At 55.0% G+C, this 22590-nt stretch overlaps 1 protein-coding gene and 1 long non-coding RNA gene across 4 annotated transcripts in view; both read left to right on the forward strand.

The window, feature by feature from the left end:
- LOC129394887 (uncharacterized) overlaps positions 1-15190 on the forward strand; it is a 42810-nt gene extending 27620 nt beyond the window's left edge. Inside the window, exons 2-3 of the long non-coding RNA XR_008622264.2 lie at positions 8286-8499; positions 12898-15190. This is a non-coding gene — a long non-coding RNA (uncharacterized LOC129394887). The remainder of the gene's footprint in view (positions 1-8285; positions 8500-12897) is intronic.
- Positions 15191-20900: 5710 nt separating this feature from the next.
- The window catches only part of MYT1 (myelin transcription factor 1), an 80249-nt gene continuing 78559 nt past the window's right edge, over positions 20901-22590 (forward strand). The window contains exon 1 of one of the 3 annotated variants that reach the window (XM_055104540.2): positions 20901-21291. The gene's annotated coding sequence lies outside the window, so the exon portion shown is untranslated. Of the gene's footprint in view, positions 21292-21355; positions 21766-22590 lie in introns of those variants that run through there. The other 2 variants (XM_034952122.3, XM_034952125.3) reach the window with 2 other exon arrangements.

Genomic DNA, 22590 nt, shown 5'->3' on the forward strand with positions numbered 1-22590 from the left:
AGGCCCTGAACAATGTCCCTGCTGGGCTCTGCTGACCACTCTTTTCTCTGGCTCCCAAACCTCACGGCCCCTGGGGATCCTCGCCTCCCTCTTTTCCTGCGTTTATCCCAGCCCCACTCAGCATGCCCAGAGGTCTCCCCACCCATCTCTCTCCTAGACCAGGGGTGACATAAAACTTAAGCCAGTGTTCCTGAGGGCCCTTCCTTTCCTTAAGAGGGAGCGTGTTCCGGATACTCAACTCCTGCCGCTTGTTTGCTGGGTTCAGTGTGGCCCCTCGCTCACCATTACCTCACAGAGCACTGAGACAGGGCTTACACTTACTCATACCTTGGTTCATTGGTTCACCCGACCATGGCCACCTCCACACAGGTCATGGTGTGAGTCGCCTCCCCCCATGTTCCCTCTGCAGAGCTGGCTCCAGGATGAGCCTGAGCTGGGAGAGCCTCTGGATGGAAGGAAGTTCCACCCTGTATCCAGTTACTGTGACACCTGCCCCCCTATGAGCTAACAGGCCCCCAGGTGGGTGGGGACCAGAGTCTTAGGGTGTGTGCTCTGTGTGCTCTGCAGCACCCACTTTGCAGACATCAGCGTTAGCGGACATGTGTGTGAGTGAGAATGCTCATGTGAGTGCATGCATGTTTAGGTGAGTGGGCATGTACATCTACGTGTGAATGGTGTCTGCATGTACACACATGCACAAAAGTATGTATGTGTAAACGTGTGCATATGTGAATGACATGTATATGCTCATGCAGATACGCTAATGTGTATGTACATGTGTGCATGTGTGTATGTGTAAGTGGTATATGCATGTGTGTACATGTAGGTTTTTGTGAATATACAAGTGTATATGCGCACATAAGCAGTGTGTATGTGTGCATGTGTGTGCACATGTGAGGGGTGTGGGTATATATATGCATGTATATGCATGTGGGCAGTGTGTTCACATGTGTATATGTGCATGTGTGTGCACATGTGAGGGGTGTGTGTATATATGTGCATGTACTCACGTGTGTATATGCATGTGGGCAGTGTGTTCACATGTGCATATGTGCATGTGTGTGCACATGTGAGGGGTACATGTACATATGTGCACATGCATGTGTGCACACACCTATGCACATTGTGTGTACATGTGTATATTTCAGCATGTGCATATGTGTAAAAGTTGTGTACATGTAAGTAATGCATGTGTGTGTGCATGTGTTCAAGTGATTTGTGTGTGCATATGCTACACATGTGTGCTTTCATGAACATATGTGTGTGAGTGGTGAGTGTAAGTGCTTGTGCACAGAGGCCTCAGACTGAGTCTGATGGGGGTCCCTGCTAGCTCTGGAGAGAATGTGGTAGCAGGGCTGAGGCCCTTGTCTTCAGCTGAATGAGTCTGCCTGGCATGCACTCAGTGCTCTCCCGCTCTCCTGCTTCTCTTCTGAGGTCAGTCACAGACCTGGACATCCGGCTTGTGGGGGGTATTGAGTTGCAGTGGCTGTGTGTGCTTTTGTATGTGAACACATGTGCTCATGTGTTGCATGTGTGTGGTGTGCACTGTGTCTGGATGTGATCATAGGCAGCATTTTGGTGTATTTTTGGGTGTCGGGGTACTCACTGGGGGCATTGAAGGTGCAGTGGCAAAGCAGGTGTCCAGGAGTCTGAGCTCAGACTTGACTTTCTGCCTGGGTCAGCCTAGATTTTCTACATGGAAGTGAGGTGAAAGGGAGAGGAATATTTGGGGGCCCTTCTCTGTCCCTTAGGTCCCTAGGAGCCCAGGGATGGTGAGAGGGCCCAGCCCTTGGTTTTTGATCTATTTGAGAGGAACCGAGTAATCTTCTGGGGTCTGCTCTTGGCTTCTTCAGTACAGTGAAATTAGCTGAGCAGTTCCTCTGGGCAGAGCCTCTGCTAACATTCCTTTGAAGCCTCCCTCCATGCTGGGAATCCAGCAATGTCCAGTGATAAGCTTGGGAGGAGGACACACTTGCAGTGGAAGAGACACCATGCCTGTCCCACCAGCCCCTTCACTTTTGGGGTCAAGCATTATTAGAGCCCTGCCAATGGATTGTGTGTGTCGTGACAGATGTCAGCTGGGAGGAAAAGACACTGGGCCCCTCCTGCACAGGGGCCTTATTTCTAGAGAAAGGGAAGACTGAGGTGCAACGTGGGCCTATGGTTAGGGAGACTGCATTCTGAACACCGTGGGAAGAATGCTAGAAGCTCTCAGCCTCTGCCTTCCTCTGCCATGCTCGAGCTGGTCAGTCATGGTCCCCGAGGCCCTACAGCAGCCTGCAGGGATCAGGGCAGCAAAGGTGCTGCAAAACCAGCAAGACCAACAGGACTGTACAAGACCAGTGTTCCACGGCGACACCTTGTGGTTGCAATGGCAGCAGCACTGCCTGTGGAAGGACAAGGCTCTCCTGCAGCTCCTCCCTACCAGGCTTTGGGAGCGGGACTGGCCCTCCTTTGGACTAAGCCTCCAGCATTTTTGGACAATTGGCATGCATGTTGGAGGAGAGTACTTGAGAAGGAAATAATGGGCTTGGTGCTAATAGAGGGTTTGGAGGCTCACACACTAAATGGGGAAGGATTCATTCATACCCATTCCTTCTTCCGAAATGTTTCCTTCCATGTCCTGCCCAGGCCTGCTCTTTGGGTCTCCTGGCTGGTGGGGGAACAGATGTGGCGTAATCACGTTGAGATGCAGCAGGTGCACCAAGCACTGTGTGCACTGCTGTTACCCCCAGGACCCCCAGTGTCAGCACTGGTGGGGCTGGTGTTTGTGGAGTGTGTCAGTGGACTGGGAGGCCCGTGGATTCCACGTGTGTAAGAGAGACTGACAGCCCTTCCTGTCTCAGAGCAGTCCCTCCTGGGTCCCATCCTGGGTCCCATCTTGGGGTTGGACATGCCCTTGTTTGAGCTTGGCCCCTTCTTGCTGGGCCACCAGCCCTGACCCTAAATCTGAGAGGGGGCTTGGCTGGGCCTGGGGTCAGGGGACAAACAGCCACCCTGGCTGAGGCCCTGGGCAGCTGAGGAACTTCAGCCAGCTTTGGGCAGCTCTTGGGTTGGGAGATGGGCTGCTGTTTTCTCGGACAACGCCCTCCTCAGCCCCTCAAGACTCTGTTTTCAGTCAGTTCAATTAGTACAACTTTAAAGCAATTAGGGAGAATTAGTGGCCAGGCTGCTGCAGGCAGATGCTGAATACACTCATGCCCCCTCCCCCAACCTCCCTCACCGAACCTGACAGCTGCTGCGGGGAGTGCCTTTCTCTGCTGGCTCTGTCCTTTCTCCCAGGGATCCAGCCCCCGTCTCTCCTTCTCTCAAGGGTCTGAGGAGGGGAGGGTGGGCAGTCTAGGGGACAGACCCAGAGACAGGGGCCCTGGGACTGGGAGGGTGGGGCAGGCCCGGGGAAATGGGCCAACTTCCCCCCAGGACCCCAGGCCTGGGCCTGCTCTAAGGAGAGAAGGGATGGGTGCTGGTTGGAGGCTCAGCCCCTGAGTGAGGGTGAGGGTACTCAGCGCGGATTGGGAGGACTGACCAGGATTGTGGCCCAGCCTCTGGCCCTGTGGCCTCCAGGAGCCCCCAGCTCTGGTGAGGGCACCCTTTGGTGGGGCTGGGGGCTGTTCTTCAGTGGGAGGCCTCTGAGAGGCTGGGCCTCTCCCACTAGGTGTGGGGTGGCAGCGAGGCCCTGCTTCTGAGCCAGTGCTGGAGCCACACCACCTTCTCTGCCTGGTAGTGAAGGAGGTGGCCCCGTGGGTGCTGCAGACCCTGGGCCCTCCCTGGTGCCCCTTGGGCTGCTCTGTGGGGAGAGCTCCAGGTGCTTGCTTGCGTGGATGGGGCACCAGGGCAGGTGCAGGGCTGACTTCGCAGATGGAGCCCTTTGTGCGGGGACCCTGTCTTCCGGCCTTGCCCCTCCCTACTCCCCCAGCTTCTCAAAGAAGGTCTGTTTTCTGAGCCTCCTCCGTGATGCCCCCACCAGCCGCAGCCTCCCTCAGATGTGTGGGGGGTGTCCGCAGTCCTAACCAACGTCTTTTCTGCATGTGTCCACATGTATCTGGCACTTTCTCTGAGCAGGCCCTGGGCTCAGCACGGGGTAAGGCAGATCCATGCAGCCCCTCACCTTGGCCGAACACTGAACAGATGATGACATGTACTTGTGCAATCCCAGCTTCAACAAGGGGCACCAGAACAGCTCGGAGAAGGGCTGTGACCCGGTCTGAAAGCTTCCCAGAGACTGGCTTAGCGGGATGACCCTGGGGAAGGAGATAGTGGGTGGAGCAGAGAGGCTGATTAGAGGCTGAGTCTTTATACGGAAGTGATGGTGCCCTAGAGGCACAGGAGGGAGTGAGTGCTGCCAGTGGGGCAAGGAGGGGCGGCTCCACCTGTGACCCTAACCCTAACCGCGTAGGGAACCTTCAGTGGGCCCATGATGGTGGCCCAAGCACACGAAGGTGTCTGTGCTCTGTGCCTTCGCTGAGCAGTGCAAGTCTGGGCCCAGGGGCTTCCCCTGAGGAGGGGAAGCCAAGGGTGTCCACGAAAAGAGTCAAACTCTGTAAAGTATTTGAAGAGATTTATCCTGAACCAAATACGAGTGACCATGGCCCATGACTCGGCCTCAGGAGGTCCTGGTGACATGTGCCCAAGGTGGTCGGGACACAGCCTGGTTTTATACATTTGAAGGGTGACATGAGACATCAATCAATATGTACAAGATGTACATTGGTTTGGTCTGGAAAGGCAGGACAACTCAAAGTGTGGGCTTCCAGGCCATAGGTAGATAAGACACAAACAGCTGCATTCTTTTGGGTCTTTGATCAGTGTTTCACTGAACACACAATTTACATGTGAGAGGGGGTAGAGAAATAGTCACTTATGCCTTAGGCTGACTCAGTGAATCTGCATTTTTACATAAGCAGTAGGGCAGAGGAAGCCATCGGATGTGCATTTGTCTCAGGTGGGCAGTGGGATGACTTTGATGAGTTCTGCCTGTCCATTGTCCCGCACCTGTGAAGGGAAGCTATCCATTTACGTTGCCAGGGTGAAATTCAGCAGAACAGTTTTAGGGCAAAGATCTTGAAGCCCAAGAAGAGTTTCTCTGTGGCGAAATTGTGAGGGAGGATGCAGACTTCCACACAGTCCTTGTCACTATCTTATTCGGGAATAAAATGGGAGGCAGGTTGGCCTGACGTGCTTTGGCTTAGTGATTTTGGGGTCCTGAGATTTATTTTCCTTTCCCAAGTACTTATTACAAAGTAGCAGGCTTCAAACTTGGAGATCTCACAACCCCAAGTAACATTCTGTTAGAGACCATGGGACCACCCACACCGTTGCTGTGGACTACAAGCTCGTGTCACTGGCAGCTCAAAGTAGAAAGTATCAGACACCCCCCACCTCGGGGGACCTCTGTTTCAGATCTCAGGTGACTCTTCACCTTGAAGACATTCAGCTTAATCAAAACCTCTTTTCTGACCCTTTGTGCCAGCCTTCCTGGAGGGGGCTCCCCAAAGAAGGGGCTACTTCTTGTCCCCTACCTCCCCACATCCGCTAAGGGCTTCTACACAAACACAGGATGAAATGAGAGGAAGGTGGCCGCCGGAATGGTGCTTAATGGCCAGGATGTTCTCTCCCTGATGTGTGCTGTTCCCATTACAGGTATTCACTTCTTGATGAAGCAATTTCCTATATAATGGCCCCACATGGCAGGCTAAATGTAGAAAACCACCAAATAGAGGCAGAAATATAAAGACACTTTGGATCATCATTTGCAGAAGGCAAAATAGCTTCAGGCAGCTTGTGGTTGAGACACTCAGTAATGGTACTGGCCAGGCACGGAAAGCATCCACAGACACAGCTCACGGGTGCAGCGTGGAGAATTCCAACCAGCCAAGGGGCCCAGGCAGGCCTCCGAGGAAGGACGCTTGACCTGAGACTTCCCCCTTATCATGGTCAAAGTGAGGGTGTCCCTGCTGGAGCCCCTGCAAAGGCCCAAGGGAGCCGGGACCTTGGAGTCTGGGGATTGCATACAGCCCACTTTGAGGAAGCCTTCTTGGTTGAGGAGGGGGTTGTAGGGCAGCATCATGGACCCTGGGTTGAGAAGGAGGTGGAGACCAGCGGGGTGAGGGGCTCCACCTTGACTCAACTCCCTAGATGGCAGCTGACGGGGGCTGGTCTAGAGGGCTCTCTCCTAGGTGAGGGGCTAGACCTGAAGCTCTTGTGCTTCCTCAGCCCTAGTCCCCTTCATGGGGACAGGAATGGTGTGTGATGGTGCATTCATAGATGTGCATGCACACATACAGGCATGTACATTTGTACACAGACATGCACACAGAAATGTGCATGCATAGGCCCACACAGCAGACAGGCACATGCACACAGGTGTGTACACAGAGATGCACACACACATACACACAGATGTGTACACAGAGAGGCGCACACACATGCACACACAGATGTGTACACAGAGAGGCACGTGCACATGCACACACAGATGTGTACACAGAGAGGCACACGCACATACACACACAGATGTGTACACAGAGAGGCACGCGCACATACACACAGATGTGTACACAGAGAGGCACGTGCACACATACACACAGATGTGTACACAGAGAGGCACGCACACGCACACACAGATGTGTACACAGAGAGGTATGCACACGTACACACAGATGTGTACACAGAGAGGCACGCACACATGCACACACAGATGTGTACACAGAGAGGCACGCGCACATGCACACACAGATGTGTACACAGAGAGGCATGCACACACACACAGATGTGTACACAGAGGCACGCACACATGCACACAGATGTGTACACAGAGGCATGCGCACATGCACACACGTGTACACAGAGGCACGCGCACATGCACACAGATGTGTACACAGAGATGCACACATGCACACAGAAATGGGCATGCACATGCACACAGATGTACACACATGGATGTTCACACACATACACATGCACGCAAACACAGCCCCTCTGCAGCTCTGCTGTCTGCCTCAGGTGGGGGCCATGCTGGGTGAAACTGTCATTTCTCCCTGTCTATAAGCTCCTGCCTTGAGGCTATGAAGACAAGAGGACATGAACTGCTCTCTGGAGGCAGAAGACCTGGGTTCAAATCTTGGCTCTTCTCTGGGCCTCAGGTTTCTGGTCTGTAGACTAGGATATTGGAGTTTTACTCACGTTACTGGAGGGATGAGGGCCCTAAATCAGGAGCTGGGAACTGGTGCATGGTAAGTTGTGGGAGTGGAGGACTGTGGAGAAGGACAGGCCTTCCCTAGGTGAGGTGCTACTGCTGTGGAAAGTGGTCTAGTTTCCTCTCTGCCCCTATGGGCACCCAGTGGAAGAAGCTGGTGGTCAGTGATGGGCGGACTAGTCCTGAGGTCCTAAGACTGGAGTGTCTGGATGATCAGTGTGACCTCTCAGAGAAGAGGTGCACACCTAGGGGTCTGGCTAAGGGAAGGGGAGGGTGTCAGTACAGGAACTGCAGGGACTAGGCCAGGCTGGGTACACAGAGGCAAGGACAGGGTCGTGAGGCTGGTGCTTGATGAGAAAAGCTCAGTCTAGACATCTGGGCCTAGGCCCCAAGAAGAGTGGGGATCAGGCCTTCATGGGTGGTGTTGGAGAGCCCTGAACAGGATGTGACTTGGTCTTCCCTGTGGAGAACTCAGGAGACTAGCTGGACCATTCAGGTATTTAAGGAGCAATATCAGTGTGCCAGGAACTCTCGGGGAGCTTATATCCCAGTGGAAGAGACAGCTCACCTCTTTGAGCTTTCTGGCAAAGTCAAGGGTGCTAAGTGCTGTGTCAGGGCCATCCAAAGGTCCTGAGATGAGTGGGACTTGGAGGAGGTCAGTCAGGACCAGCCTCGTTGTGGGTGTTGAAACACAGGAGTATCTGTGTGGAGGAGGCCTGGGGGGCTCCTGGCAGGGAGCGGGGCGCAGAGGAGCATGAGGTCCTCAAGGTTCTCAGTGGTGGCATCAGGAGTGCCCAGGTCAACTTGTCCTGGGCAGAGGATGGGTTCAGAAGAGAACGTCGGCTGTGTATCCTTTGTATCTTCCAGAGGTACACAGCCCTCCCCAGCCGCCCTCCAACCTCAGGACAAAGTGTGGGTGTGCGTTTGGCTCCTGCGTTCCCCTGTCTCCTTTGTCCACAGGATGCTCTTGGCTGCCAGGAGTTTCCCACTCCTCATCTTTCCAGGCCCGGGTCAGAGGCACTGAAGTCAGAAACAGAGGTGGCAATTTCAACCTAAAAGCACAAATTACAGACAAGTCTCCCTCCTGCAGGTTTCCATTTGCATCTGGCTTTTGTGTGGCACTAGAAGAGATCAGCTTTTTGCAAGCATGGGGCTGATGAACGCATTTGCACAAAGGGAGACGGCGGAGTAGCAGGAGTTTGCAAGCTGCTTCATTAACTTGGAGCCAGTGGAATGTCTGGGATCGTCTGTGATTTGGAAACCGGTGGCAGAATGTTCCCGCGTTTCTGGTCCTCATCAGTCAGGTAGGTTGAGGGGAGCCCAAGACGAGCTTGTGGCTGCAGCGAGGGTGCAGGATGGGTACACGTCTCGGTGGTCCAGCTGGGTCTCAGCTACCTTGAATCTGACCCACAGGCTTTGTGTGGTCTCAGGGCTTGTGTGTGTGTGTTTGGTCCACTGTGTACCTGGTGTGCACACATTGCCTGTCACGTGGGTCTCTGTTGGAAGCTCTTGCCCGTCGGTTCTTCATGTGGTGCCGTCGGACATCTACTGGTCTTTGAGCCTCCAAGTCTGTGTTGGCTGCTGCAGGTCGGGGCCTGGGACTTTGTGTACCAGTGACGTGGCCCCACTGAGGCCCCGTTCCTGACTCAGCCATGCTGTCATGGCCCTCAGAAAAGATCTATCATTTCTTTGAGCCTGTAAAACAAGTGAATTCAGTCTTCCTGTGAGGCGCGGTGATGATTCACTGGAATCATCCCAGTGTGTAAGGGTACTTCCTCCTGCCGGGACTGCCAGGCGGGATGGCTTCCTGCAGACTCAGAGGGTCCAAGGCAGGGTTTCCAAGCAGAGTTAGCAGCTGGATGAGAGGAGGGGTCAGCGCACCTGCTTCATACAGAGACTGATGTGCCTGGGCCCAGGCAGGCCCGTGCTCCAAGCACCCTGTTCCTCAGGTGGGACAGCCTCATCTTCTTTTTCCTTTTTTTTTTTGAGATCGAGTTTCACTCTGTTGCCCGGGCTTGAGTGCAGTGGTGTGATCTCGGCTCACTGCAGCCTCTGCCTCCCGGGTTCAAGCAATTCTCCTGCCTCAGCCTCCCGAGTAGCTGGGACTACAGACGCACAATGCCATGTCCTAGTTTTTATGTTATTAGTAGATACAGGGTTTCACCATGTTTGCCAGGATGGTCTTGAACTCCTGACCTTGTGATCCGCCCGCCTTGGCCTCCCAAAGTGCTGCGATTACAGGCGTGAGCCACCATACCCAGCCCAACAGCCCCTTCTTTAGAGCCGGTGCCTCGGGCTCCCAGGCTCGGGGTGGGGCTCACACCCCTCCTCTCATGATCTTGCTTATCCCTTGGGGTGGGGGGGGACCTGTGTCCTCCCAACCCTAAGCACACAGCTGTCACCCCAGGTCACCTCCTCGGCCTTTCTCCCAGCACCCTGCATGCTCTGGCCTGGGCAGCCCCCTCCCCCTGTGCCCTTGGTGGCATTTGCATACAGGTGCCCTTGCAGCTGAAGTGTTGGGGCAGGGCCAGCAAACCCACGCCCGAGAGGGCCAGTGGCTCTTGGCACAGGTGGTGGGACAATGGCCACTCAGAACACGGCTGCGTTCCCCTGCCGCCTCCTTGGGGCTCACACCTTGCTCGGTTTAGTCGCTGTCTGAGCCTTAGTTCCTGGTCATAACTGGGCTGTGCGGGGCTTGGGGCCTCATATGAGGAGGAACTGATGGCCTGTGTGTGCTGGCAGAGGAGGCGGTGTCATCCCGGCGGGTCTCTGCAGATCCACTGCACAAACACTGCATGCGTGTATGTGTAGTGTGTGTGTTTATGTAGTGTGTGTGTCTGTATATATGTGTGTGATGTGTATATGGTGTGTATGTGTGTTTGTGTTGTGTGTATGTGTGTGGTGTGTTTGAGGTGTGTGTGTATTTGTGTGTCTGTGTGTGTGTGGTATGTATATGGTGTGTATGTCTGTGTGTGGTGTGTGTGTGTGTCTGTGGGTCTGTGGGGTCTGTTTGATGTATGTGGTGTGTGTATGTGTGTGTGTGTGTGTGTGGTGTGTATATGGTGTGTATGTCTGTGTGTGGTGTGTGTGTCTGTGGGTCTGTGGGGTCTGAGGTATGTGGTGTGTGTGTTTGTGTGTGTCTGTGTGTGTGTGGTGTCTATATGGTGTGTATGTCTGTGTGTGTTGTGTGTGTGCCTGCATGTGTGGGGTGTGTGTGTGGGGTCTGTTGTGTGTATGTGGTATGTGTGTATGTGTGTGTGGTGTGTATATGGTGTGTATGTCTGTATGTCTGTGTGTCTGTGCATTTGTGGGGTGTGTGTAGGGTCTGTTGTGTGTGGTGGATGGAAGGGCCTCCCGGGGCTCTTGGATTTGGAGGGCCCATGCTGCTCTGGCCTGGGAAGGTGGGGTTATCTGGAGGGTATATTAGGCTGGGGTCCCGGGGAAGGTTCTGGGGCTCTAGGCAGAGCTCCTGGCCGGGTGCAGGCACATGGGCTCGTTGGGCAGTCCCAGGCCTTCCAGGCTCCATGGCCCGTGTTCCCTGTTGTTCTGGTGGGTGTGCCCTTTAGGCACCTGCCCAGGGTCCCCTGTGCCATCCCAGCTGCCCCAACACTGTGTGCCCCGGCTCTGCTCCTGGACCCCACGCCGCGTGCCCCGCCTCTGCTCCTGGACCCCACGCCGTGTGCCCCTGCTCTGCTCCTGGACCTCCGCATGCCTCCTGCTCACTCCAGGGCACAAACCTCCTGTCCTGGCTGTGCCTCCCTTTGAAGCCTAGCAGGGGACCCCTCTGGCCCTGGGTCTGTCCCTCCTGAACTCTCATTTGAGGAAGGCACCAGTGAGGCCCTTTGGCTCAGATCCAGCCTTTGGTGCCAGACGGTCCAGGGCGTCAGTCCCAGCTTTGTCTGGGAGCTGCGGGCCCTCGACCCTTCTGAGCCCACCTACAAGTTGGGAACAACATTGTGGACCCTCAGGGGACTAAAGGATGAAGCTGCCCCGTGCCCGGCAACAATGGGAGCATCCTCGTTCCTCCTCCTCAGGGGCTGGACCCATAGCTTGAGTGGCAGTGGAGACATCCAGCCTGGCTTCCTCAGTGGGGTTTGGCCATGGAGGTGCTCAGGGTGTGCTTGTTGGAATGATGGGGGATCTCGCTCTGGGATCTGTCTCCTAGACCCTGTCCAGGGCTCCAGCTGCCCCTTCCCTCTCTGGGCTCCCAGCTGGGATGGGAGGGCCTTGGGCACAGGCTGTAGAGCCCCTGTGGTCGGCTCCCACCCCTCCCTAGAGTGCTGCATGTGAGGATGGGGACTGCCTCACTCAGGAAGCCATCCTGTCATCCCAGAGTGTGGTGTTGGCCTCGAACTGGCTCTTGATCTCCAATGTGGGGCATGGCTGGAACCATCCCAGGGTCAGTGTGTCTCAGGCTCCAGCTTGGGCATCTTGGGACAGAGACTGGAGGGGTGTTTCTCCCAACATGGCCAGGCCAGCGTGGCTGTCATCCTTGGACATCAGTCAGCAGCTGGCCAGTGCCTACCCGTTCCACCAAGCTCCATTCTTGGGAATGCAGGGCCCGGACATTCAGTCCAGAGACTTTCCCTCCCGGGGCTCTGCTGGGGGTGCCCCTCCCCATGAGCCCATCTTGACATTTGTGAGCCCTGCTCTGTCTGCTAATGAGCGATCTTCACCAGCCCAGCCTGCCATGGCAACCGCCCGCAGCCTCGCTCTCTGTCCAGGCACCCGGTAGCTTTATCTCCGAGGCCATCTGTTCTGGGAGCACAATTCCAAAGCCATTTAAACAGAGCCTGGAGCAGGGCAAGGCGCTGGGCCCTCTGTCCTCACACGTGTGTGTGCACACACTCAGGCACACACACGCACATGCACATGCTGATGTGGTGTGACCCCTGCAGGGTGGAAGGCGATGACAGGGACAGTCAGGGTGCCCCACTGGCTGCTCCCTTTTCCTGCTGTCGCCGAGCCGGTTCCTGGGCACCCTGGTGGTTGGCCAGTCTGTGTCCTCCTCTCTTTCTCTGTGTTCCTCACCTCTCTGTCCATCTGTTTGTCTGAGCCGGCCTGGTTTCTGCCTCACCTCTCTGCCTTTGTGTCACCTCTCTCTCTCCATCCTTTGTCTCCTTTCCTGCCCCTGTCTGTGTCCGTCTCTGTGTTTAATCCCCTTGACCCTGGTCCCTGGACCCCCTCCCTGGCCATTGCCTCTGTTTCTTTGGCCTTTGTCTCCACCTCTTATCTCTCCTACTGGTTCAGCTGCTTTTTGCCTTTGGCTATCGTTCTGTGCTGGTAGGACCAGGACATCAGGGGGTTTCCACCCCTGCCTCACCCTCTTGGATGCTCCTAGAACAGTCAGGCAGGGGCCTGTCCCTCACTGTTCTCCTGGTCCACTCTGAGCGCACCTGTCTCTCCTCCCCACTTTCCTCTGCCTCAGGGTGGCCAGGTCATGAGGCGGGTGGGGGGGCGGGGGTACTTTCTCCTACTGCTCTTAGCTTCCTGGGCCCAGTGCCCAGGGTAGTGCCTTCAGCCTGAGCTTCTTACTCTCCAAGCCCTTCACTCTGAGCTCCTCCCTCTGAGCCCAGTCCCGCTGTTCATTGAATGTGCTTCCGTTTCCCGCCCTGCGGCCTTCACTCATGCTGTGCCCTCACCTAACACCCTTTCCTGGTCAGGCCTCCCTGTCAGGAGCTTCTGTCTCTCTCTCTCCACAGGGCTGGACAGATGCAGCATCCTGGGCTCAGCATGGAGCCTCCTGGCTTCCCCAAACCACGCATGGCTGAGCTTGCAGCCTTGTTCAGCTGACCCTGCCCTGCAGGCCCCTCTGAGCTCCACAGAGCGTTGACACCAGTCTGACTTCCAGGGGGATGGGAAGGAAGCCCCTCTGCAGCTGCTTCCAGTTCTTCCTGAGGCCTGGCCTAGGCTGCCCCTGCTGCAGGGAGCTGTCTCCTCCGGTGCCACAGCAGTCACGGTGACCTTGCCTTCTCCTGCCGGTGCCCCCAAGCCCTCAGCTGTCTCTCCTCCGTCTTTCCTCTGTCCCCACATCCTTTGTCTCCTGGGCTGGGCTGTTGCTGAGGCTGCTGTGAGATGCACAGATCCCCAGGACCCTTGGGCTGGCCCCCTCAGAGGCTTGAGGGCCTGGTGACCTGGGTCCCCTGAGCAGCTTCTGTCCTCCAGGTCACTCTGCTGTTTCAGCATCCGCACAGCCCAGCCAACCCCCTAGGATGCCGCCTTCCAAGGTCATGGCCCTGGGTCAGGGCAGAGCAGGCAGAGGAGCCGTATGGGCAGACCAGAGGGGCTTCATAGGTGCCCCTGTATTGGGTGCCCTACTAAAGCAGAAACCAGTGCCAGCCTAGACAGCGATGACCAGCAGCCTGTGACCTCTGGAGCCCGAGATGTGTCCGGACATATCACGTCAGCCCAGGTGGCGCTGAGTGCTGGGAACCCAGCTATGGTGGGTGATGTCCAGACGGCTTCCCTTGGGTCAGCTGCAGCCCGGCTTCCTGTCGAGGGCAGGGAGGTACAGTGGCTACACACAGCCCTGAGGGAGGCTGAGGTATTGCCACCTTCAATAGCCAGAGCCGCATCCCACACACGGGGCTGGACTCTCCCGGCTGTGGGGTGAGGCTGGGCCGCATGGCCTATGGCAAATGCCCCTCAAACCCTAATGCATCCACGGTCAACCTGGTGAGTTCTGACTCAGCCTGGCCAGGTTCCCCTGGAGCTGGCCCCCTGAGCGCGTGTTGAGTTGGGGTGGGGGGGCTGGAGGGCCTTTCTCGAGCAGACCTTCAGAGAGGAGCGCTGGCCCTGTCTTTCCTGATTCTGAATGTGTCCAAGGCGTTTCATCACGTGATGGATTACCAGGCTGGTTGGTTCTACCGAAAGGCAGCAGCACAAGCTTTTCCTGGATTTCTCACCATTGTTCCTTTAAATAATCAGTCTTAATTAACTCCATCCGAAGAACATATTTTCCCCAAGGGTAGGGAGTCCCAGTCAGGTGGAGCAAGTTGGAACTGCAAACTGCATTTGATAGCTGTGGTGTTGGGAGGAGCCCCCTGGCTACTGCGAGGGGTGTCTCCGTGATGGGCGGGCAGATGGATCAGCACCAACCCCTGCTGGCACTTTCTGACATTTCTGTTGCCCTCATTTGATAGATCGGGAAACTGAGTCACAGAAAGGTTTGGCAATCTGCCCCAGGTCACTTCCCCTAAGCACAGACGTCCTTGTGGACGAGGAGAAGAGGCAGAACTCAGAGGGGAAAACCCTTCTTCCACACAGCATCTGCTGTGGCCACCTGCCCCCACCTGCCCCTGTCCCCACCTCTCCCTGTCCCCAACCTGCCCCACCTGTCCCCGTCCCCACCCGCTCCTGTCCCCACCTTTCCCATCTGCCCCTGTCCCCATCCTGTCCCCATCTGCCCCACCTGCCCCACCCATCCCTGTGCCCAACCTGCCCCACCTGCCTCTGTCCCCACCTGTTCCTGTCCCTACCTGCCCCACTTGTCCCTGTCCTCACCTGCCCCACCTACCCCTGCCCCCACCTGCCCCTGTCCCTGCCTATCCTTGTCCTGCCCACCTGTTCATGTCCTCACCTGTTCCTGTCCCCCACCTGCCCCTGTCCTCACCTGCCCCATCCCACCTGTCCCTGTCCCCACCTGTCTTTGTCTCCACCTGCCCCATCCCCACCTGCCCCACCTGCCCCTGTCCTCACCTGTCCCACCTGCCCCTGTCCCCACCTGCCCAACCTGTCTGTGTCCCCCACCTGCCCCTCTGGTCCCTGCCACCACCTGCCCCACCTACCCCTTTCCCCTACCTGCCCCACATGCCCCGCCTGTGTCCCCCACCTGCTCCACCTGCCCCACTTGTCTGTGTCCCCCACCTGCCCCACTTGTCTGTGTCCCCCACCTGCCCCACTTGTCTGTGTCCCCCACCTGCTCCACTGGCCCCTGCCACCACCTGCCCCACCTACCCCTTTCCCCGACCTGCCCCACCTGTCCCTGTCCCCACCTGCCCCTGTCCTCACCTGCCCAACCTGTCTGTGTCCCCCACCTGCCCCACTGGTCCCTGCCACCACTGCCCCACCTGACCCCGCCCCTCTTCTACCTTCCTGCCCCCATCCCCTCCCCTCCCCCCACTTGCTCCACCTGTCTCACCACTGCCATATGCCCCTCCTGGCCCCACCTGTCCTACCTGTCTCCCCTGCCTCCAACCTGCCCCTCTTTTGCCCCCCACATGTCCCCCCTCCCCCCTCCTACCTCCACCTGCCCCACCTGTCTCCCCACCCCTACCTGCCCCTCTTGGCCTCCCACTTGTCCCCCCTGCACCCACCTGCTTCCTCCTGCTTCTGCACGCTCACCAGCCTCTGAGCACATTCACCCCCTCAATGTTCTCTCCTCTAAACAAGATGACTCACCATTTATTTCCAGCCTAATCTCTGCCCCGAGCCTCAGCCTCCGTACTGTCACCCTTGTTGACGGTGTCACCTGGTGACTAACAGGCGCTCAGACATCCCAGCAGAGCCAGCAACTCCCACAAATCTGCCCTCCTTCAGCGTCTCCCTCTCAGGGGGTGCTGCCGCCCACCTCATGGCTCTGGCCAGCCCTGGAGTCTCCTGTGGCCTCTCTGTCCCTACCACATCCAGACCCTCAGCAACCCGATTCATTCCTGAGGGGGTGTCCCAACTCGAATGCAATTCGTCACTTCTCTTGGGACACCCTTTACCGTCTATTGCCACCCAGTAGCACTCACCATAGACCTCACTGAAGATGTAAATGCTAAACATTTTGCTCTTGGTCACCCAGCTGGGAGGGGCCGGTCAGGGGTCAGTCCAGATCTGCCTCCTCCAAAGGTTTGAACCCTCCATACTCCGGGCCTCCCCCTCAGTGCTGCCCTGGATGGGAGAGACTAGCCTGGACTTGGCCACGTGTTGGTAGAAGTAAGCCAGCATCACCTGGGCCTCCACCTGTCCCCTGCAGGGACAGACACCTGCAGGACCTGAGGACCAGGAGGTGACCCTGAGCTGCCTGGGGTGATGGGAGCTACCCTCGGCATCAGGGGAAGCTGGCCCAGAGGACAGCCGGGCTCCATGGTGTGGCCAAGTTCATCGTTTCAAAGGGCCCCTGTGGGCAGTGAAAGGTCATGGGCCCAGTTCGAGGGACTAGGAATCATTCTGGAAGAGGCCTCTGCAGTGCCCACCTTCACTCCCATCCACACACCCTGCCCCTCCCTGGCCCTGGCGCGGCTGTAGCTGCTGGAAGGTCCAGGTCCTTCTGGGCAGCCCTCTCTCCCTGCCCTTTCCTTCCTGCACACCCCACCCTCTGCCTGCAGGGCCTGAGGTTGTCGAGGGATTCTTGACTTCTACAGTTTGCCTCCCCCTGGCACCTCCCACCATACCTTCTGCCTGGGATCTGGTGGTGGGGAGTCAACCACACCAGCTGAGGGCCCTCAGGGGCATTGTCTCAACAGGCAGTGATTGGGTTGTAGGGAGCGAGACCTGACCCCACTCATGCATCCTGGCTGGTTCCCCACCAGGTTTCAGGCTGGACCTAGTGTGGCAGTTCCGAGAGAGGAAGCGGGGGAAGGGATGCATCTTCAGGAAGGCCCCCCCCCCCTCACTCACTGTGAGTCCATTACTGTGTGGGAAGGGCTGTGTCTCTGCCTCCCCTCACTCCCCTTCCCTGGCCCTGCGGGGTGGGGGAGAGATTGTCTGGGGCCTGAGCCCATTGTGTGGAGAAGAGAGCCTCATTGGCAGGCAGCCGGGGCATCAATTTGTGATTATCTGCTCCCTGGTCTTGATTGGCTGGATGCAGTGGGGTCTCCCCAGGGCCCTGGGACACAAGTTTGTGCAGCAACTTTTTCCAGCATGAAGTGACGCGTGTTCCCAGAGAGAAGGTGCAACCCCTGGCCAGGATGACGCTCTGCGGGACCTTCCTGGGTGCGTACCACCCCCAGCCCCTCGCGTCCCTCCGTGGTCTGTTCACAAGTTTCTGCGAAGATGCCAAAGGGACTAATTAGCTGTGTGTGTCCCCCCCTCAGAGCTCAGTGCTCTTTTCTGGGCAGCCAAGGAGGTGACAGACATGCTCCCTCCTGAACAATGGCCAGGGCCCCTGGGGAAACAGCCACCTCCCCTTCTAGCGGATCCTGTGGCTTGCAGAAGTGCTGACGGCACAGAGCCCTGTGAACGCTGCCCTGCAGAAGGTTGGAGGTGGGAGGGCGGTGGGCAGGGTGTGTGCAGAGGCCAGCTGGGCCTTCTTTCTGTTGATTTACCTGCCCGGATCTGCCTGGCAGGCCATATAGCTGGTGGGTGTCAGGAGCCCTTGGCCTGGAGCAAGGCTCTGTGAGACTCTGTGAGAAGGTGGCAGAGAGAATGTGTGTGCGCGCGCGCGCGACAGATGTCCCCTGGGACTTAACTGTAGCTAAGGGGCTTTGGCCAGGGCCGCTGCTGCTTGCGTCCTCATCACACTCAAAGTTGCTGTGTGTGTGAGTGCACGTGTGTGAGTGTGCATATGTATGTGAGGGTCTCACAAACTGGATGCCAAATGTTTGTGAGCGTCTGCGTGAGTGTGAGACAGAAACACAAAGTCAGCCCCGAGTGTGGTGGAGAGTGGATCCCGGTTTTGTTTGCTCCATCTGCCAGGGCCGGCCTGGGGCAGCACCCCCGCCCTCAGCTGTTCTATACAATATTAATGCTCACCATCTCGGCCTCACACAACGGCCCTAATTGTCGTCTGCAGCATTAAGGCAGGCGCCCATCTGCGGGGAAGCTTTCAGAAGGAAACAAGAAAACCCTCACCCCCAGCTGGTCACCGGAGAAGGTGGTGCCAATTACAGATGCAGAAAGTTTAGACCAAAATTACTTGAAAGAGTTTTTATGAAGCAAATGAACTGACACTTGGAATGTCTGTGTGCAGATTTGCACAAGTAATTACACTTTATTTGAAATGATCTTACCAGCTAAGCGATCATTAAGCCTGCTCCCCCACTCACACAAAGCGCTTTCTCAGCGAGTGCGGCTGCGGCGTAAGTTTGGTTTTGCAAATCTCCCGTTTCCCTCCCCGTGTGGAGTCTGAGGACCCGCCAGTCAGACAGGAGTTATTTCCTGGTGGATCTTTCCAAACATATTATTAAAAAGTCACATGTGACTTTCCCACAGACTTTTATGAAATAAAACCCAAAGGAACAGCGTGCAACATGCTCAGTTATGGAAGAGAAAATATTTTATGATTTCAAAAAGTCCTGACAAATTTTCACCCTCTCTAAGAAAAGAAGCTTAAGACTATACCTTGCTGTTGTCACTTACAAGCAGGGATCTGTTGGGGTTTGGAATTCTCTGTCTCAGCCCGGAGCCCAGAGTTTAGCGATAGCTGAATACTGGTGCGAACTCAGAAGCTTCGGTGTGCGGAGAACAAAGACCGAGGCGCTCTGGGGGGAGAGCGCTGTCCGAAGTGCTGATCAGACTTCGGATCCACCCACCGCTCAGGCTGCCTCCCAGGGGCTGACGGGCGGCAGCCGAACCGGAGAAACGTGCCGGCGGCCGCTTTTCTGTCCTGCTCTTTTCCCTGGACTCCTTTGTCTTGACGGGGTCAGCTAAAGAGTTCGAACCTTTGCTCATCAAAGCTCATCTTCGGAAACTGCTCGTAGCACTTTAACCTCCCGGTGGGAGCTCCCAGGGCGCCCTAGGTCCTGCCAGCAGGCACCGATTTCAAGTTTCCAGGCACATTCTGAACGCTCTTCCTGGCAGCGCCACAGAGGGTCTGGGGGCCCATTCCCGACCCCCGGAGCGCCACACCTCAGGAGGCCTGTGATTGTTCAAAAGGGGAAGTGAGAAATGCCGAAAGACTTACGTTTTCACAAATACAATTTCTATTACCTGAAAAAACTCTTGTGCCCCACGAAGCCCGTGTTGCGCAGGTTCATCTCTCCCTGCTGCCACCTCCGCTTCGCTGTGGTTTCTTAGGTGTGACTGTTGCATATCTGAATTAAGTCGCTTTCATGAAACCTTGTCGTTGGGAAATAAGGCTGATTCAGCAACGGCCCTCCCTTTGATTCTGTATTCATCATGGAACAATGGCCCGCAAGCCTGCCCGGAGCCTGCAGCCTGCCGATAAGAGTTTAATAGAATTTCTGAATGCCGAAGGTTTGGGGTGTAAGACATCCTGGCACTCACAGCATGTCCAGAGGAGACAGAAACGGCTTTTCAGGAGTGCTCTCAGCTGAATGTGTCCTTTTATACTAATGGATATAAGTTTATGACAGAAATTAAAAATGGTAGGCAGTCATTGTGGAAACCTCGAACTGTTCTCATTAGACTAATTAATATTTCATCCTCAGTTTGACCAGTGCAGGCTTGCATTTATGTCCTTGTGCTCAATCTAAACAATTGCTCTGTGTGCATTTTGTGTTTTATTTTTTGAGGATAATGTGTGCGTATAAGAATCTAAGATACTTGCCTTTGGGGTGAAGCTTTTGGTTTGTATGTAACGTGTAAAGCACAAACTGTATGTTAAAAATAAGCCACTAAGATTTTCAAAACATGCTCTCTTAGAGAAAGCTGTGTTCAGTTCTGCCTCAGTCACACTTTTGGTGGCCCGAGCCCTTTAGCGCTAATTAAGTTGGGGTATTGTGCTCTTGCATAATTTACCAAGAAATGATGTTTACTGTCTGTTGAAATCTCTGCACTGAACTTCTGAGATGTGAGTTTTCTGCTTCTCCAGCTGCCCTTGGACGGCGGCATCTTTGCAGGCGTCTCACATTGAGTTTTCACCCTTGTGTTTCACAGTTTCGTTTCTAACATCCCGATTATGATAATGGACAATCGTTTGCCTGATTTATCAGTACAAGAAGGAGATTTGGGCCGCAAACAAGAATACTCTGGCTCTTGAGTTCTCTTACTGAAGAAATTCCTACTTTATCCCTGAATGTGGGGGAAAATATCACAAACTGGCAGATGAGAAGGCAGACAGTCAGGCTGCATAGAGAGTGGGTGAGCACTTCTATTGTCTGTGTTATGGATTTTTCTCTTCTTGATTTTCACTGGATAGCTCCTTTCAGGCCGTTTATGAAAGAATCAGGAAAAGAGCAGAAAACTTGGGCAGTGTGCTTCGCTCTGGTTGCAATAAACTTAGTCTTTTTGGGGGGGGTTCCCATGCCCAGGAATCCCTGAGTTCTCTTTGGGAAGGTTTTTATTATTGTAAAAATTAAAGTGAAAAGGGAAAGTGTGAGAACAGAAAAATGTCTTTTCCTGATCTATTCTTTGTGTGCATGACTCTATTTTTTGGTCTGTGGCTATAGTTACCTTTTATGCCGTTAAAAAATACATATCTATTTAAGTCAGGGGTACTTGAATATGCAGATGAGCCGATATGTAATATTCCTGGTTCATTTGAGTAATAAATCCTGCAGCCCGCTCTTTATGATGGTAGGTCATATTCCTCACCACCAATAAATATTGTAAAGTACTTTCGCTGTAGCCATGCTAACCCGGGGCATCTGTCATTCCGGTTGCTGCTATTAGGAATTATTGGACTGAACCACTGGCAGAGAAAGCAGAGGGGGGTGAATGTGGTGGTTGTAATGCTCTCTGCCCTTTTGTGTGTTTTGCTTTTTAAAAAAACTCAATCATGCTGCACATTGAGTATGAATCAGTGTGGACAAACGTAGGCACCTTCTGTTGGCCGAGGCTCAGAGCAGGACACAGGGCTCCACCGGACTGGGACACCTCTCACCCCCAGTTCAGCAGATCCATCTTTCTGATGCTATACTGTAAATTTATTTCACCTCAGAGAGTAAACAGATATATTGGAGCCCCAAGGGTTCATGGGTAGCGTATTTACAAAGGAGCCTCCCCCGCCAGCCCGTGCCACCGCTGCTAATGAGAGCAGTCATTAAGTAAATGAGACGTCGCCTTTAGCTGGCTTAGGAGTTCGCACACTGAGGGGAGAAGATATTTAATTGAAACCCGCACGCAGGCTTCCCCACATGTGACCGCTGTACGGGAGGCAGCTGCCTTCCCTCTCCTCCCCCAGTCCACCCTGCACCCCCCATGTAAATTTCATGATTGCTTTCCGTGATGTCATTTTGAAAGAGGACAGACAATAGCTGTGGGGAAAGGTAAGTCAACGTTACGTTCTTTCTGACAAAGGCAGATACCCAACGCTTGGCTTTTCCTCTTGGACAGAGACAGGGAGAGGGCGCGCGGGCAGAGTTAATTTCTAAGATGAAGGCTCTGTTTGCAGGAAAAGCAGGTCTGAGGATGGCTTTTTGAAACTGCTCTGGAGGACGGGGGCTTTCTTCTCCTCCCTGGCCTGCCGTGTGCTGTTTTTCTCCTGTCTCTCTGTTGTTCGTGCTCCTCTGAGATTCCAGGGGACATGTTGTGCGTCTGACAGAGGAGACATTAGGGGAAGGGGAGCGCATATCAAAACCAGAAACTTTATGCGCATTTCTGGAAGAGGAACAACGGATATGTCTGTGGCCGTGGGACCCAGCAGCCCCGTACCTGGGGAGAGCACTGGCCGCTTAAGCAGAAGACCTCTCTGAAGCAGGGTCTCAGAGTCTGGGGTGTGTCATGTGTGACCCCCACCCAAGGTACTGAGGAGAGGTGCTCACGTGAACGTTTTGTCTGCATGTCATGCATTTCTCAACTTAAGGATCAATATCTAGGGTGCATGCGTCTGTGGGATAGATGTGCAGAAGTAAATATCGGCCGCTCCTCTCAGCCCCTTTTTTCGCTACGTGTCCGTGCAGCTGTGGAGTGTGGTTGTTTATGGTGGTAGTGTAACTGGATTTTTGTATTTAAAACTAAAAATCAGGGTTAGCTAAGAAGTTGAACACCCTAATGCCATTGTCTGTAGTTCTGGGGCCGTGGACTTTGGTTCTGTCTATTGAATTCACTTTCTTCTCTATAAACCAGGAAAATAAACAAGTGCTGGTGGCTTTGTGTTGGAGTGGTGGGTTCTCACTGCTCCTCCTGAGTCACCAAGGGCTTTGCTTGTCTCAGCATCACCTTTGAATCAGTGGACACCATTGGCTGGTAAAGTTGGGTGTTTAATTTTGGAAACAAAACATTTGCGGTGGTGCGGGGGGTTCCGTGGCTGCAGGTGGGTTTGGTCCTGGGCATGGACTCTGTCACGATGATGATAATGGCAGCGATTATTATAATTATCCTTTTGGGAGAGGTCGGTGGAGAATTTTGCCCTTGCAGTTTTTTTTTTCTTTTAAATCACAGAAAACTGAGGACACCTCTAACGCCAGTGGCTGAGTGCACAAAAGGTGGGAGGGATGTTGGGGCAGACCTGGGGGGGCCCACTCGGTGCTGAGGGGTATCCTCTGCCTCTGTCTCCTCTGAGGTGCCGGCAGAGCCTGTCCTGGCCTCACTCTGGCCTGGGGAGTGGGGGTGCTGTATCCTCACCA

The sequence above is a fragment of the Pan paniscus genome, chromosome 21 (assembly GCF_029289425.2).
Source record: "Pan paniscus chromosome 21, NHGRI_mPanPan1-v2.0_pri, whole genome shotgun sequence".
NCBI lineage: Eukaryota > Metazoa > Chordata > Mammalia > Primates > Hominidae > Pan > Pan paniscus.